Source organism: Lathamus discolor, chromosome 5 (assembly GCF_037157495.1).
Source record: "Lathamus discolor isolate bLatDis1 chromosome 5, bLatDis1.hap1, whole genome shotgun sequence".
NCBI classification, from domain to species: domain Eukaryota; kingdom Metazoa; phylum Chordata; class Aves; order Psittaciformes; family Psittacidae; genus Lathamus; species Lathamus discolor.
In genome coordinates this window covers 124373380-124388644 of record NC_088888.1, presented here as the reverse complement: position 1 = coordinate 124388644, position 15265 = coordinate 124373380, and the positions used below count along the sequence as shown (strand labels likewise).

Here is a 15265-nt window from a genome sequence, read left to right as displayed (position 1 = left end):
CCCGTGTCCCGCCCCCCTTGCGGCCCCGGTGGGGCAGCAACGGGCGGGAGAGGGCTTGGGGGTGGTTAAGGAGCTGCTGCCATAGGGCTGGCAGGGCCTGAAGTAACCCAGAGAGCGGCTTCGGACACGGGCCTGCAGGGACAGGCCAAGGGGAATGGCTTGAACCTGCCCGAGGGGAGACTGAGCTGAGCTCTTAGGCAGAAGCTCTTCCCTGTGAGGGTGCTCAGGCGCTGGCACAGGGTGCCCAGAGAAGCTGTGGCTGCCCCATCCCTGGCAGTGCTCAAGGCCAGGTTGGACACAGGGGCTTGGAGCAAGCTGCTCCAGTGGAAGGGGTCCCTGCCCGTGGCAGGGATTGGAGCTGGAGGAGCTTCAAGAGCCCTTCACACCCAAACCATTCCGTGCAAACACCTACTTCAGAATAAAAACCATTCACCTCCCAGCAGAGCTCCAGGCAAAGTCCAAGCATCACTCTTCGCCCCCAAAAATTTGCTGTAACGTTTAGTGAGGATGGACTTTCTGTTGGAGATAATTGGCCACAGGGTTTGACAGCGGATTGTGCTGCTCTCTAAGAGGCTTACTTGAAATAACATCACCAGCCAGCAGAGCTCAACGGTGCCTGGTCCTGCTGCGAGCCTGTGGGTGCAGGATGAAGCTCGTGGTGGGGGTGTGATAACGGTGCCAGCAGTGCTGATAGTCATCCCCAGCTGTCCTAAATATAATTAATACAATTTCCCCTCAAGAATGACGTGGTGACTGTGCAACAGCTGCACCCTGATTAGATTTAAAGATAATGACATGGGCAAATCCTGGTTTTTGATCTTTATGCTCAAACTAGCTCTGCTTAATATTACAAAAATCCCCAAAACATGGCTAACTAAGTGCTGAAAACACATTAGGAAGAGGAGAAATGCCACAGGAAGCTTAGGCATGGCCAGCAGTGCCCACAGTGTGCAGATATTGTCATGGCATTTTCCTGAAGAGCACGTTTATACCATCTTCTACATGCCTTTGGGATCAGGTGTTATTTTTATTTCTAGTCCATGTTGCAGGGGACACAGGGAACAATCCTGTGTTATAGTCACATAAGCCTTTATGAGCAGAGTCATGCTACTCTGATTTACCAAAGGAATCACAGCGATTCTGTTCAGTGTTCAATACTTCTGAAACACCCTTCCATTCCCTGAAGATTTTGTATAACATAATCTCATCTCTATCACTCTTTACATTAGTACAAAATACTTGGATTTCACTATTATTTCTTGTAGCCCCTTTAGGCACTGGAGCTGCTCTAAGGTCTCCCCTTCAGGAGCCTTCTCTTCCCCAGGCTGCCCCAGCCCAGCTCTCTCAGCCTGGCTCTAGGGCAGAGCTGCTCCAGCCCTCGCAGCATCCCCATGGCCTCCTCTGGCCTCGTTCCAACAGCTCCACATCCCTCATTATCATTTTAGTGTTTTGGTGGTGAAAACAGGAGTAGCTGAACACTACAAAACAGTTTTATCATCAATTCAGGCACGGATAAAATGGGCCTTGAACCTGTAATAAAACCCCCCATGTTTAAGGATAAGTGAAAATACAAGTGCCTTGAAACTGAAAAGTCTGAATTCATTTCCTTATTTTCTGTCATCTATGGGCAATTCTTCTTTCCAATTTAATGGCAGTGGTGGTTTGCCTGAACAGCCATTTCCAATGTGCAAAGTGCTGATTAAATCTGAAGCATGCAGAGTTTGTTTGGACTTGGAGGAAAAAAAGTTGCAAACTGACAGTCAGTATTCTGAAATGGAAATTGGCAGATCCAGAAGGAACTTCAGAGCTGTATTCTGTTGCTTTATAGCCACATTATCACAGAAAAATACCTCTGGAGCTTCTGCCCTTTCTAACCCTGACACTGAGGCTTGATTTTTCACACATTTCTAAGTATTTTGCATTGTGAGCAAGCACCTCTGACCTCAGGAAGCCTGTCTGGTCTGAGCTGACCTGTGACTGTCATACCTCAGACACATCACTGCTTTCCACCAGAATTAAACACTTACCTTTTGGGGGAGAACATGCAGAGTGCTGTCAGCTACTGAGGTGGTCATAGCACTAAACTGCCCTCTGTGTTCTCAGAAACATGATTTTCAGAGGCTGAAATGAGGAAAAAATTGATTCTGAATCCAGCCACAATTACAGCAGTAAGTACACATATAGTACTTGCATTCTGAAAGTATTTCCTGCATAGCTGATTAATTTACTAATTCCTTTTACTAGTTATTAAAACTCTAATCCTTCCCCTTTCCCCCCCATACACTGGCATTCTGCTACTTAAAAGGGAAAAAAAATGACATGTTTTGCCAAGTGAGTCAAAAATAAGTTTGTTCCTCAAGTTTGCAATGTGTTTTGGTGGCAGAGTGTGTAAAAGCACATTTGGTTCCCCAGTCATATGACGAGGGGCTCGCTTTCCTAACAAGGAACCCGTCTGTGCTACTTGCATCCACAGCTTTTCCATCTCTTATTAAGTAGGAGGAATATGAATTGAGAACAGCCCAAATATGGCTGCAACCTGTTGGTTTTGGCATGAAATCCTGAGAACTGATGAATCCAAGTGCTGTAGTTGTGAAAGAGAAAATACAATCTTCCCATTCATGAGAAATGGGGACTGTTGGCGGTGGCGTAAGTCACGTTGTGAAGTGTTCACACATTCCCTCCTTGGATGGTTTGCTGCCTTTGGTCAGCTACCACCAGCACTGTCACTGCTATTCAGGGAACTTGTCACTCAGCCTTAACCACAGTTTATGCTCTCTCGGCCCCCAAGCGACTACTTTTCTTATATAGACATTTTGCTTAGTGACCCATCTGTCCCTTCCAACCTGAGTCATTTTTTGAGAGACAGACTTCAATATGTGTTGCAGTTTGGAAAAGAAAACCCAGTCCAATAGGAGCTTCATGTTACTGCATCCCACTTATCCTGGTCTGTGACCCCCATATCTCCAAGAGCCCCACTGCAGAAACAAAGAAGAATAGCTTGCTTTTTGGTGTTGTCAGTGATGAGGATCCTCAGACATCCTCTCATCCCTGGGTTTCTAAATTGGTCACTCATCCAAAGCAGGCACTGGAAGGTGCCAAAGAGAGTCAAAAAGCTGCTGCCATTCTGCTCACCACCTTTCAGGCAAGATGGCAGTAAATTCCTTTCTCCAGGAAGAAGCATCTGTGATTCCTGGCTGCAAGTCTTCAGACTAACAAGGGCATTTTCACTGCAAGGAACTGCTCCATCCCTTCAGCATGGGGACTAGAGAAGGGCCCAGAATTGCAGCCTGCTGTGAAAACCTTTAACTCCCTGTCCCCAGGAAACTGGGTGGGTCTATAGATTTTGGGTAGTAGCAGTTCCTTGTGTGGTATAAACAGGGATGAGCAATAATTACACCTACTCCTGCCCCTAGGAAGTCAACTGCACTTGTGTGAGCAAGATGGTAGTAGGATTAGTCACTCTAACCCATCTTCTGAAACACAGGAGTGTGATTTAAATCAGTAGTTTTAAGCCAAAGAAATAGAAACTCTGATTTTAAAAACAACATATCTGTGCTGGTTTGTAGCTAGATAAATCTCACCTAGAGACATATGACCTCCTTTGCTTTATTGAGGAAAAATATGAGAACCACTGCTGCACCTCAGTAGTAGTCAATATGACTAAAACTCATAAGCACACCTATTGCACAAACTTCCGTTTGACAGAGACTACATCTATTTGGAGCATGGGGCAAGAGTGATTGCAGGATCTGAGTGAGGTGCTGAGGAACATCAGCTTTCTGTATCCCATGGGACAAAAATAGGTTCTTCTGAAGCGTGATTCAGAGGAACTAATTTTAGGTCCCTAAAGTAAGGCTGCCTAAATGCTCTATTGCATGTTTCAGATTGGATGGGGAGGTGGTTCAGCATCACCTAAAGCACATATACTGAATCACAGAATCAATCAAAAACCTTTAAGATCATCAAGTCCAACCATTGCCCAGCACTGCCAAGGCCACCACTAACCCATGTCACTGAGGGCCTTGCCTACATGGTGTATGAACAGTTCCAGGGATGGTGACTCCACCACTGCCCTGGGCAGCCTGTTCCAATGCCCCCCCAGGTCCCTCAGCCATTCCCCATCACACTTGTGCTCCAGGCCCTGCACCAGCTCTGCTGTCCTTCTCTGGCCCTGCTCCAGCACCTCAGTGTCTCTCTTGTAGTGAGTGGCCCAGATGCTGTTCTGTTTCTGTAATGCCTGTTTAGATACACATGTTCCAACAGAAATGGAATGTTTCTCCATTTAGCCTATATTAAACCGAAACAAAAGGCACTTGTGAAGGGATTAAAATGTTATCACACCTGTGTAATCTGTACAACTTTACTGCCTACAAGGCTGACTGAATATGGGTAACACTGCTATCCTTTACCTTCTCAGCGGTTCTGTTTATGACAGTTAAATCCATCCTCAGTTATATCAGTTCACAAGATATTATTTGGCCTTCACTCTTTCCCAGCTAAAGTTGGTGGGTTCCTGTTCTTACAAGACTGGACAGTCACTATAAGAGCAGAGAAAAATTCAGCTTGGTAAAATAAATTAATTTATAGCAAAATTTGTTTTCCCCTCCATTCCCTGGCTTTGTTCTTTAGGTGTCTTATTGACTAAGATATGGAAAGCAAAATTGTCTTAAATCCACACAAGAGAATCTGGCTTTGACAGTCTGTTTCCTTTCCATATCTGAAACTCCTGAATATATCCCTGGAAACTGTTATGCCTGCAGGGAAATATGATAGACTTGAGCCTCATTATAGGAGTTTCCTGCTGATTTCTCTCCAAATTACTTGCTGCTATCTGGAATAAATAACAAATCTTTGGATATGAAATAAATGCAGCCAACCTGGGGGAAAGAGATGTTTTTTTCTCTCCTCTTGAGGCACTGAGGTGGCTTTTTCTGTCTCATAGCCCTGCCAAACAGAAATCAGCTGCAGAGGAGCATGTGATGACAGCGAACTCGCAAAGGTCAACACCAGCGATCCAGCTCTTCTAGGAAATCAGAGCAACACTGTCCCATGGCAACACTGCTCACCATGGACATTGCTGTTTCACACAGCTACTCTGTGGTTGCCAAAGCTGAGTTGTAGCAAACCTCACCTTAAGGGCTTGAGTAGATGATGGTATTTTTATTTTTAGTGGTAAATGCATCCGTTGCATCTTCATCTGCAGTTGTCAGTTCTCTCATTTTAGTCTCTTTCCAGTTCTTAGGTGAGCTAAAAGGCAACTCTATGTAACTTCTCTGGGCAGGATTTATCTTTCAAATTAGGAACAGACTGTGAAATACAAACTTGTTTGATAGTATCCCATTTGTTGTTGACTTCAGTGGGGTACCACACACAGCAGAGCGCTGCTTTGCATTAGAAAACGGTATTTTCTTTTAGAAGAGCCTTCAAAACCCCTTTGGATCTCACTGATGGATGGAAGCTGTGAACTCCTCATCCTAAAATATCTGCAGTCTCTCCACTTTTGAATTAGGCATTAGGTGAACATATAAGGTCTTCCATGTTGTTCCAGTTAGAAGAAATTGGCAGTGTCTTTCTAAAAAAATAAAGAAAAAAGTATAAGATCTGTTTTCCCAACACAGGATAAATGAAGTAACAGCCAAAAATCTTTGTTCAGGTTTTCCATCTTGTTTCAAGCAGCATTCAGCACAAATAATTGTGTTTATCACAGCCATAGCTCAAGTGGTTGTTCAGGCTTTAACTCTTTAGGAGGATTTTGTGTTCACTGTTTCAATGTGTGGATCAGAGACATTAAGTATTTATGAATTCTAGAGGAGAGGCAAACTCACTTCAACATTCCCTGAAGCCACCAATCCTTTCTCTCCTGCTAAAGAATGATTCATACTTTGCTTCTTGCCCCAGGCTTTTATGCATTGAATCTGCACAGTAGACTTTTTGGCACATCTCTAAAGCAGCAGCTTCTCTCAGGGGGTGTTATGGAGACAAGCAGCAGATGAACAAACCTGGGAGAGGCTCACATGAAACATGAATGATAAATAGCATTCATTTGGGCTAATGTGACAAGTTGGTTGTGCCCATGTCCTAGTAACAACACAGGGACAATTGTGTCTGTGTCAGGGACTAAAACTGGGATTTAAGGAACTGTAAATTGGTGGGTTTATTCTGTGTCCCATTAAGAACAGTTCAAGGTGAAACAATGACTGTAACTTAACGCTTCATAACAACCTCTTGGAATTGTAACTGTCAAAAAGGCCATTTAGGATAGAAGGAATGCTCTAATTAAGGAACACAATAGGACTGGAAATCCAGAGAAACCCCAGGGAGAGGGCAAAGTCACTTTTGCCACATTGGTATATTGTAACTTAAAGGCTAAGCCCAGTGGAAACTGAGCCATATTTAGAATAAAGCCAGAAGCTGCCCTTCTGCTGGGCAAAGTACCAAGAACTGGGTGGGTGAAAGAACTAAGGAGGCTTAAAAAAATCAAGCGAGAAAGAGAATCTGTCTTGAACAAAAAGAGCAGAAAAGAGAGCTTGTAATCTCAAAAGAGAGCTCTGCAGGACAATGCAGTAGTGTTAACTGTTACATCCTCACACAGACAGTGATACCACTATCTGCAGCCCCCATGTGTTTTCTTTTTCAGCAATACTTCAGTGGATGAATGCAGAATCTGATTCATGCTTTCCTGTCTTTGCCAAATGCATCCTCAAATCCCATAACTGTCCTCTGAATTAATCTGCTCACCCAAAGGTCTGATGAGACATGGCTGGAAAAACACTTATCCTTGGAGATTCCAGCCTCCTTGTCTGAGTGAGGGATTGGTCATAAGCATCCAGAATGGTATCAGCAGGAGGCCTGGCAGCCACTGAAATCAACAGAAACTGGGTCAGAGCCACTCTGGTAATCCCCAGCAAACAAACACCTCTGAACAACAGGGCATTTTGAAATGGGAAATGGGGAGGAAAGAGAATTTGGGGTGGTGTCAGGCATACCAGAGATGTTACCAAGCAGGGATCACTTTCTGATCCCGACAGAGCGCACAACAGCTTGATATGCTTTCACTGCTGAACACACCTCTACAGCACATCAGCTGCTGCACTCAGACTGTAGATATTCCCCTCTTTTCCCACTCCATTCCCGGCCTCTGTGCCTTTTTCTCTTTCCAGCCCATGCAAACATCTCTTTTTTTCCAGGAAAGCTTTCAGGCTGACCTCAGTCTTTACTGCGGAAACATGAAAGAACAGTTTCCTGTGACAAGACTAAAACTAAGAACTAAAGACTAAGAACTGGGCATTCATACAATTTTACTTCCCCTCTGCACACTCCCCATTTTGTTCAGCTCACAGACCGATGTCCTGAGTCACAGGCTATTTTGTCATGTTTAATAGTGCTAAATCGGGTTTTCATCCCCTCCTTCATCTGCTTTTTAAGCTCATTATGTTTTGGCATCAGTGTTCTGCAGCTGCATTTTCTCATTCATGCACAGTGAGAAAAGTTGTTCCCTTTTGTTTGCCAGAAAGATGTTACCTGGTAATTTTGTGTGATGCCCATGAGTTCTCATATGAGAGAAATAATGAGGCTATTGACCATTGATGATGACACAGACCTGTGTGGTATCCTCTGCTGGACTGGATAATAGTCTTCTGTCTCAAGAAGACACAGGATAGTGTTATTCTGCTTAGCCTTCCAACATATGGAGCTGTTTCAGGGTTCAGATCATCCTTACTGATGTTGACTGTTGCCTTTTCTGCTGATTTTGGGGTGAGGGATGGGATGGCTAGAACAGGGTATTTGGTACAGCCAAGGTTTGCACAGTGACCTGTGGGTTATTTTCTGTTTTGCTTTCAGTTAACATTCTTCTCCTAAGGGTTTTCCTTGACAGCTGCTGAGCCTTACACTGATCTTCTTATAAAACTGTGCACATTAACTCCAGAACTGGTTTCTTGAATAATAAATGGCTCATCTAGAAACCAAGCTGTGTTTGCATAGTTTGTTGTGCCTTTGCTCTGCACATGACTTTGTTTAATAACACTGAATTTAGTATGACTTTTCCATGCCCAGTCATTTAATTACTGAAATACTTCTACAGTTCTTCACAGTGGCACTGCTCAGAGTAATTCCATACAGGATTCTGTCAAAAGCTTTTTAAAACTCCAGAAACACTCCTATCCACCAGGACAAAAGAGAAGGCATGCAGGACTCCACTGTAGGTGTCTGTTTCATACCTGTGGCAGGCATTAGGGTTGCCTGTTGCATCTAGATAACATGGTATGTATTTCTAGAGCTTCACAGAATCATAGAATAGTTTGGGCTGGAAAGGACCTCAAGATCACCCAGTTCCAACCCCCCTGCCATGGGCAGGGACACTTCACACTAAACCATCCCACCCAAGGCTTCGTCCAACCTGGCCTTGAACACCGCAAGGGATGGAGCACTCACAACCTCCCTGGGCAACCCATTCCAGTGCCTCACCACCCTCACAGGAAAGAATTTCCTCCTTAGATCCAATCTAAACTTCCCCTGTTTCAGTTTTAACCCGTTACCCCTTGTCCTGTCACTACAGTCCCTGATGAAGAGTCCCTCCCCAGCATCCCACCTTTCAGAGGCAAGAGAGCATCTTCCTTCACCCAGATGCTGATTTTCACCAAATTCATTACATGTTAATGTCTTAAACATGCTTTCCTCATTTAACTGGAGTCAGCCAGCAGATTCAAACCTGGAGAAAGATATGGGAAGTAACAGGCAGATGGACACCACGAATGCAGCAACATCACGTCTTCAGGAAAAGATTGTGATTCTAATCAGCTTACTCTTACCAGAACAAGATCCTGTACTGCGGAACAATGAAATGAGAACAGAAGGAGCATATGAAACCATCCGAGAGTTTTTATGTGTTACAATATAGATGCAATCTACAGACTTAGTGCTCTTCAGGCTTTCTCTCTTTTTGTCTTAGCAAGATGAGCATGTCAGCTTGTTCTCATTGCTACTACTAATTTACCATTTAATTTTCTAACAGAAATAATAATTCAATATACCAGTTTAAGGAGGCGGCATTATGGGAACTTAAAGCAAATGTTTGGAACAGACTACTTATGTTCCCAGAGAAATGTCTGAATTAAAATGACAATATGCCAATATTTATTGCTAAATCTAAGAAGCTATTCCAACCCCCCACTCCAACAGCTGTTGCCTGGACATCACTTATTCTCAGATACCCCTGTAATAATAGCAAATCACTTATTTTATCTATTTCAGTCCAAATTAAGCTTTTGAAGCTATCCAGTACCAAGAACTGAAGTGGTAATCAATTCAGTAAGAGTGGACTGAAATACCTGATGACACAGGCTCCACTAACACATGGCAAGATGCTGAAACACTAATTAGGGTTTCTCTTTGTTGCTTTTGAGAAGAAATGGTGGGTTAATGCAGCTAATGAGAATGAATCAAGTTGTTTCATAGAACTGCAAAACGTAACAGCTGTCAACCCACCTCCATTCTGAACCATTCCTTTCCCAGCCCACACTCCTTTGTGCTTTCTTAGGTCTTTTATAGAGCCCTAAATCCTCCACGAAATCTGACATCATTGTTCTAGTGGCTGTGGGAAGGGTGGTGCTTGAATTTCCCATATTTCAAAGGGAATAAAGAACTAATTGCTTTAAATGACCACATCTCTCCCTCAGTGTATTGCATAAGAAGAGAAAATATAATCAGCACCAGCAGCTCAGTCAATGTATTTCCCCAAATTTTAATGACTTTTTTGTGAATGGATATTTAAAAAAATGTCAGATAAATTTCCTGCTCTCCTATTAAGCTATCTGACTAAGCCTTCTCATGTGCTCGTTCTAACTGTAAGAAGGAGGACTGGGCTCCACTTCTTCACTGAGCCCCAAACCCTCTGCACTTTCTCTCTGTTCCTTTGGAGCTCACTGGTGTCTCCAGTAAAACCTCAGGGAGGGTTTTTTTTGCTAAATGATAATCCAGGTAAAACAGAGATCACAATTTGCTCAATGATAATCCAGGTAAAACAAAGATCACAATGTCAACTCCAAAAGAGCTGCTTGCTAAATTGAAGAACTTTAACACTGTTTGCATGCAGAATCAACTTCTTCCTGACTAACATTGCTTTTACATGTTTATTAGCTCACAGTTTCATATCTGTCACCATATAACTTGAGTTCCTTTATATAAGCAGCCCAGAATTATAGAGCACAAGAGGGACAAATTTAGGTGCCATCCATGCAAGGTTTGGCTGTAGTCCTGCAATGTGATGTGTGTGGGCATGACCCCTCCTATGCGCAACACTGTACTTGCTGTAGTGGGCCTTGGCACAGGTGTGAGGTCCTCCCACACCAGTCACATTGCTGGAGTTGGGTCTTCTATTATATATGGGTCAGGAAACGAATGCTTTAGCCAGGTCAGCTGCCTGTGTGATGGGTGTCCTGTTGATACATCTACACCGTCAGTCAACCACCAAGCAAATGTTCTACAATTGTGATTTTTGTCCATGCATTATTACTTCAGCAATCTTTCATCTGTATTTTTCCTCTTCCAAAACTGAACATGGTAGTTTTTTAAACCATTCAGTTAACACTTTTCTCTAGGTTACACAGTAATAATCACAATATAATATAAGTAACCAGGTAGCTCATTCTCTAAGGTTCTCTAAAATTTCCATGCTTGAATTTCAAGTTTTGCAGTTCTACAGTACAAAGTAATTTTGCATTTATGATGCAGCTAAAGAAAACTGTTTCCTCCTGTGTTGTTCTATTTTAACATGAGACTTTGCTTTTTTGGCTTGTTAACTTTTATCCAAATGCCTTCTCTTCAGGCACACCCTTTTTCTACACTTTTCTACAGAGGGCTTAGACTACTGAATATACTGTATGTAAAGTACCTAAAGCTTAAATCTTTACTTCAGTTGACACCTTAACAACCACTCCACTTAATTTTTAATTTGCTCTAAAGAAGCTGCTGGTGGCTCTTGGTAATGGCCCTGGCAAATCCCCTATGGGTTAGAAACCCTTCACTGTCTTTGCTAAAGTTTCGGGAATGAAAGTTCTTTTGCATTTATTTCTACATGATTAGAACATTTCTATTTGTTATTTTTGCAAAAGAACACATTGTTTTACATCTTGTACTGAAGAAGGCAGTCTAAGGCACTTCAAGAATCCTACTGTGTGCCTGTCTTGTCCTTCAGGCTTCTAAACCTAATCTTTACAGCTAAGGAAAATACAACAGCTACTGATAGGATGAAGCAAGGCCATCCCTTACTGAACAGTTGGTCAAGATTAAACCTTCAAAAAGTTTTTGTATATTTAGATACGATTTGAATAAGACAACAAAATAAAGACCCTGAAGAACTTTGTACAAGCATGAAACAAACTGTGTAAAAATGGAAATCCTATTAATTTTTATTCAGAATTAAAGTAATGAGTGTGAATACAATTTATGAAAAGAAACTGCGATAAGGGAAAAAGGGAAAGAAGAAGGCCAGTAAAAAAAGTAGAGAGCTTATCATTTTGCTTGAAGAAGCAAACATAAAGGAAGGACAGGGCATTATTTTAAAGAATAAAAACCAGAGACAAATACATATTGCATTTGATGGAAAACAAGCAAAAAGAGAAGCTAGAAAAGACAAGCTAAGCTTCCATAACTTCTAACCCTCTTCCTGGGTGCTCAGTGCTCCCTAGGTAACAGCAATAACCAGGCAACAACAGCAGTAGCTCTTTGTATCTAGAAGCTTTGGTATCCTTTGGAAACCACTCATCAAAATCAGCTAGGGACCAGCAAGTGAATCAGGTTTAGAGCCTGGTTCAGATAAAGAGAGTGATAAAACAGAGTGCCCAAATATTAAAAATTCTTAAGAAAATATACAACTGAAGATATCAGCTAGGAAGTTGATGGTGAGAGATCCAGAATGCCAAAGAAAAGGCAGGAATGTTAACAGTTTGTAGATTGTGCAAGAAACTCTACAAAAAGGTGGCAGGAGGGCAGAAATGCAACCACAGACAGGACTGAGGAGGAGTCATTTAAATTAAAATGGTGCAGAAAAATAGCAGCATAGTTACAAGCTAAGGGATGAATTAAGACAGTGAGGTGGGAGGTTATGTGCCTGATGGGACATTGTGTGTATGCTAAAGATAGTAGCTTTAGGAGTGGAAAACTTTGAGTGGATATGGGGGTGTGAGGTGACAGCCACACAGAAAGAAGGCAGGAGTAGTGGTAGGTATTGAAAGAAAATAAGGTCTTAATGCTTCTCCAACTATTCTGTGCCAGAGGTGAACAAACAGCATAAATAATGAAGCTACAACTTTCAAAATAACTTTAACAACCAAAGCAAAAGCTTGATAAATAAGAGATTCTTTTACCAAACAGTTGTTACTGATAGTGGTCAGTGTCAAGTGCATCAATAGCTCTAACTGCCCTGACCAGCCTCACCTGGGATACAACCACACCCCCTCAGCTCCTTGCTCCAGGAACTCCATTTAAGCTCGGGGCTGAGCACACTTATTTCTCCTAAATCACAGGTGAATTAATCTTCAGCTCTGTCTTCAGCATTATCTCTAGGATACCTCTTGTTTCTATGTTGTAGCTGTGTTTCTGGTTTTCTGCTGCTTCTGGATGCATCCTGCTACTAGCCCTTGGCTCTGCTGGCCCTGCTCAGGTACTCTAAGATTGTGCCACTTTAGTGCTAGGGCCACCCTTGGCTCCTTATGTAGCAGCAGTTGTGCTGTTCCCTGATGTTTGGCTGCTATGTAGCAGGTTCTTGGTGTTTTCAAATAATGATATTCTTAAATATATCCTTTCTTTATGTTATGATTAAAAACAGAGTAGTGGGAAAACTTTTCCTGCATTTGGAGCAAGTACTGGGAGGATTTTGTAAAGGCTTAATGCTCAGAGTAGACGCAGATGACCTATTTGTCATCTTGGCCCTATTAATGATAGAATTTTCCCCAATTTCAGGAAACTTGCCAAATAAAGCACCTTTCTAAGCAGCCTTCAGAATAAAGAAGCCCTTCTGCAAAAGCTTAAGTTGTACTAATAGTTGTTCCTATATGACACTGTGCCGGTAGTAGAAGCCAATCTGTATGAACACAAACCAATGACTTCTAAAGGAGACAGAGGAATAAAAGCTGGCTAGCACATTCCTGAATTAATAAGGATATGTAGTGATCAGAAAAGTGAAATTATGATGGTGAAATAGGAGATGAATCTTAAAAAGGGGATTACTATGAGCATACCACAAGCCAGGACAAACTGGTACTATAATGATCATCACAAATTCACTGCAGCCTTGAATATCACACCCAGGTATTAATCATGACTGTTACTATATTGTTTTAGTAATAAAAGGTCACCTGTATTTACTCAGTAGCAAACTGAATCCAACATGTGGTTATAGCAAAGCTGCAGCAGTATGAAAGACTCTGTATTTCATCTTCAGATGATCTACAGATCTTATGGCATTACGTTTTTTGTTCATCCTCAAGTTCACTCTAAAGGCGCAATAATTTGCTTGTTGCAGGAGATGTTCTTAGTCATCTGCATTCCTCTGCAGTATAATCAAAGAATATATCTTATGCCTTGACAGAGGTAGGTGCTCAGCATTTGTTACAATTGCCTGTAGCTTTATGATGTGCAACCAGCCAATTCTTCTTAGCTTCCCCCTAGAGTAACCAGCTGAAAATGGGGTAAACTTAATTGATTTCACAGAGAGTGTCTACATTTCTTGACAGACAAGCTGAGAGAGCGGGGCTGGGTCAGCCTGGAGAGGAGAAGGCTCCTTAAGGGCAGACCTGAGAGCAGCTCCAGTGCCTAAAGGGGCTGTGAGAAACTTGGAGAGTGGCTTTGGACAAGGGCCTGGAGGGACAGGTCAAGGGGAATGGCTTGAACCTGCCCGAGGGGAGACTGAGCTGAGCTCTTAGGCAGAAGCTCTTCCCTGTGAGGGTGCTGAGGCGCTGGCACAGGGTGCCCAGAGAAGCTGTGGCTGCCCCATCCCTGGCAGTGCTCAAGGCCAGGTTGGACACAGGGGCTTGGAGCAAGCTGCTCCAGTGGAAGGGGTCCCTGCCCGTGGCAGGGGTTGGAACTGGATGAGCTTTAAGGTCTCTTCCAACACAAACCATTTTATGACAGTATATGATAAAGTTCTCTTGCTACTTGGGGTATTTGAATACTGTTTGATTACTAATACTGATTACTTTGACTGTACAGTATTAGATGTTTTGAGGTATCATCTTCTGGGGTTCTTCAGGCTCTGTATGGTGAAAATACTGAAAAACTAGGATTTATCTAGGGAGAGTGGCAAAAGCTTCTCATGGCAAAAGGTTCTTATGGCAAACAAAGGAAAAAATCTTAAACTGACTTGTCAGAAAAAGGACAATAACTATAGGAAGATAGGAAATGGGAGTATCTCTGAGCCTGGAAGCTCTCAAAGACAGGCACAGGAATGGGTCCCCATGCTCAGAACAAGCCAGTACAGATAGGAGGAGACCTGAGTGACATTGAGAACTCAACTTGAAACGTCAAAGATTCTCTTGCTAAAACAAAGGCTGACATTGCCAGCACTGGAATCTGCACATAGGACGGTGTAATCATACCAGAACAAGCTCTGGTTTAAAGGCTTGTGTTTCAATGCTTTGTACTGTAAATAGGCTCTATTGTACATTTATTTTTTACCTGCCTTGCTCTTCACTGCTGATAGATGGCAGCAAATGACAGAAGAGTTTCCGTCTGTGCTGCATTCTGCTCCTCTTTCTGTAGAATCCTCCTCCTCAAAAACAAAATGGTGCTGATGCCACACTAGCAAAATGTATAATCCCTGTCAAGGCAAGGGTTTGGGTTAACATGTTGTGCAGTTAAAGCAAACGATGAAACTTTGTCCATTCTCTTCCTATTCCCTGTGGTACTGGAAATCTGAGTAGTTTTGTTCTGCACTGAACGTTGTCTCCCTCGTTAACTAATGTGCTCAGGAAAGCAATTTCATGTTTTGCTATGTATTAACAGCCCTCTTGTCTTGAGATCCAAGCAGATAAGGAACCCTTATGCTGCATTACTGCTAGGACATGAAGTGGTGCGTGGGAGGGAATTACCTAATGGACACAGCAAGTAAGATTATTTGAGTTTCATTGTAAAGTCACAGTTCACCTGCTTTTATGTGTTGGTAAGTGAAGGCTGAGCTCATCCTCTGAAGTTGGTTATAAGTTGTAAGATTCTGCCTGGAAACACTTGGATGTTTCAGGAAAGGCAAACGAGGGGGAATTAAACTGCA

The 15265-nt window shown here is 42.7% G+C and overlaps 1 long non-coding RNA gene across 1 annotated transcript; it reads left to right on the top strand.

Moving 5' to 3' along the window:
• The first annotated feature begins 281 nt into the window (after nucleotides 1-281).
• LOC136015889 (uncharacterized) lies at nucleotides 282-14993 on the top strand. The gene is made up of 2 exons (XR_010613387.1): nucleotides 282-12661; nucleotides 13523-14993. It is a non-coding gene; the product is annotated as an uncharacterized LOC136015889 (long non-coding RNA).
• The last annotated feature ends 272 nt before the right edge of the window (nucleotides 14994-15265 follow it).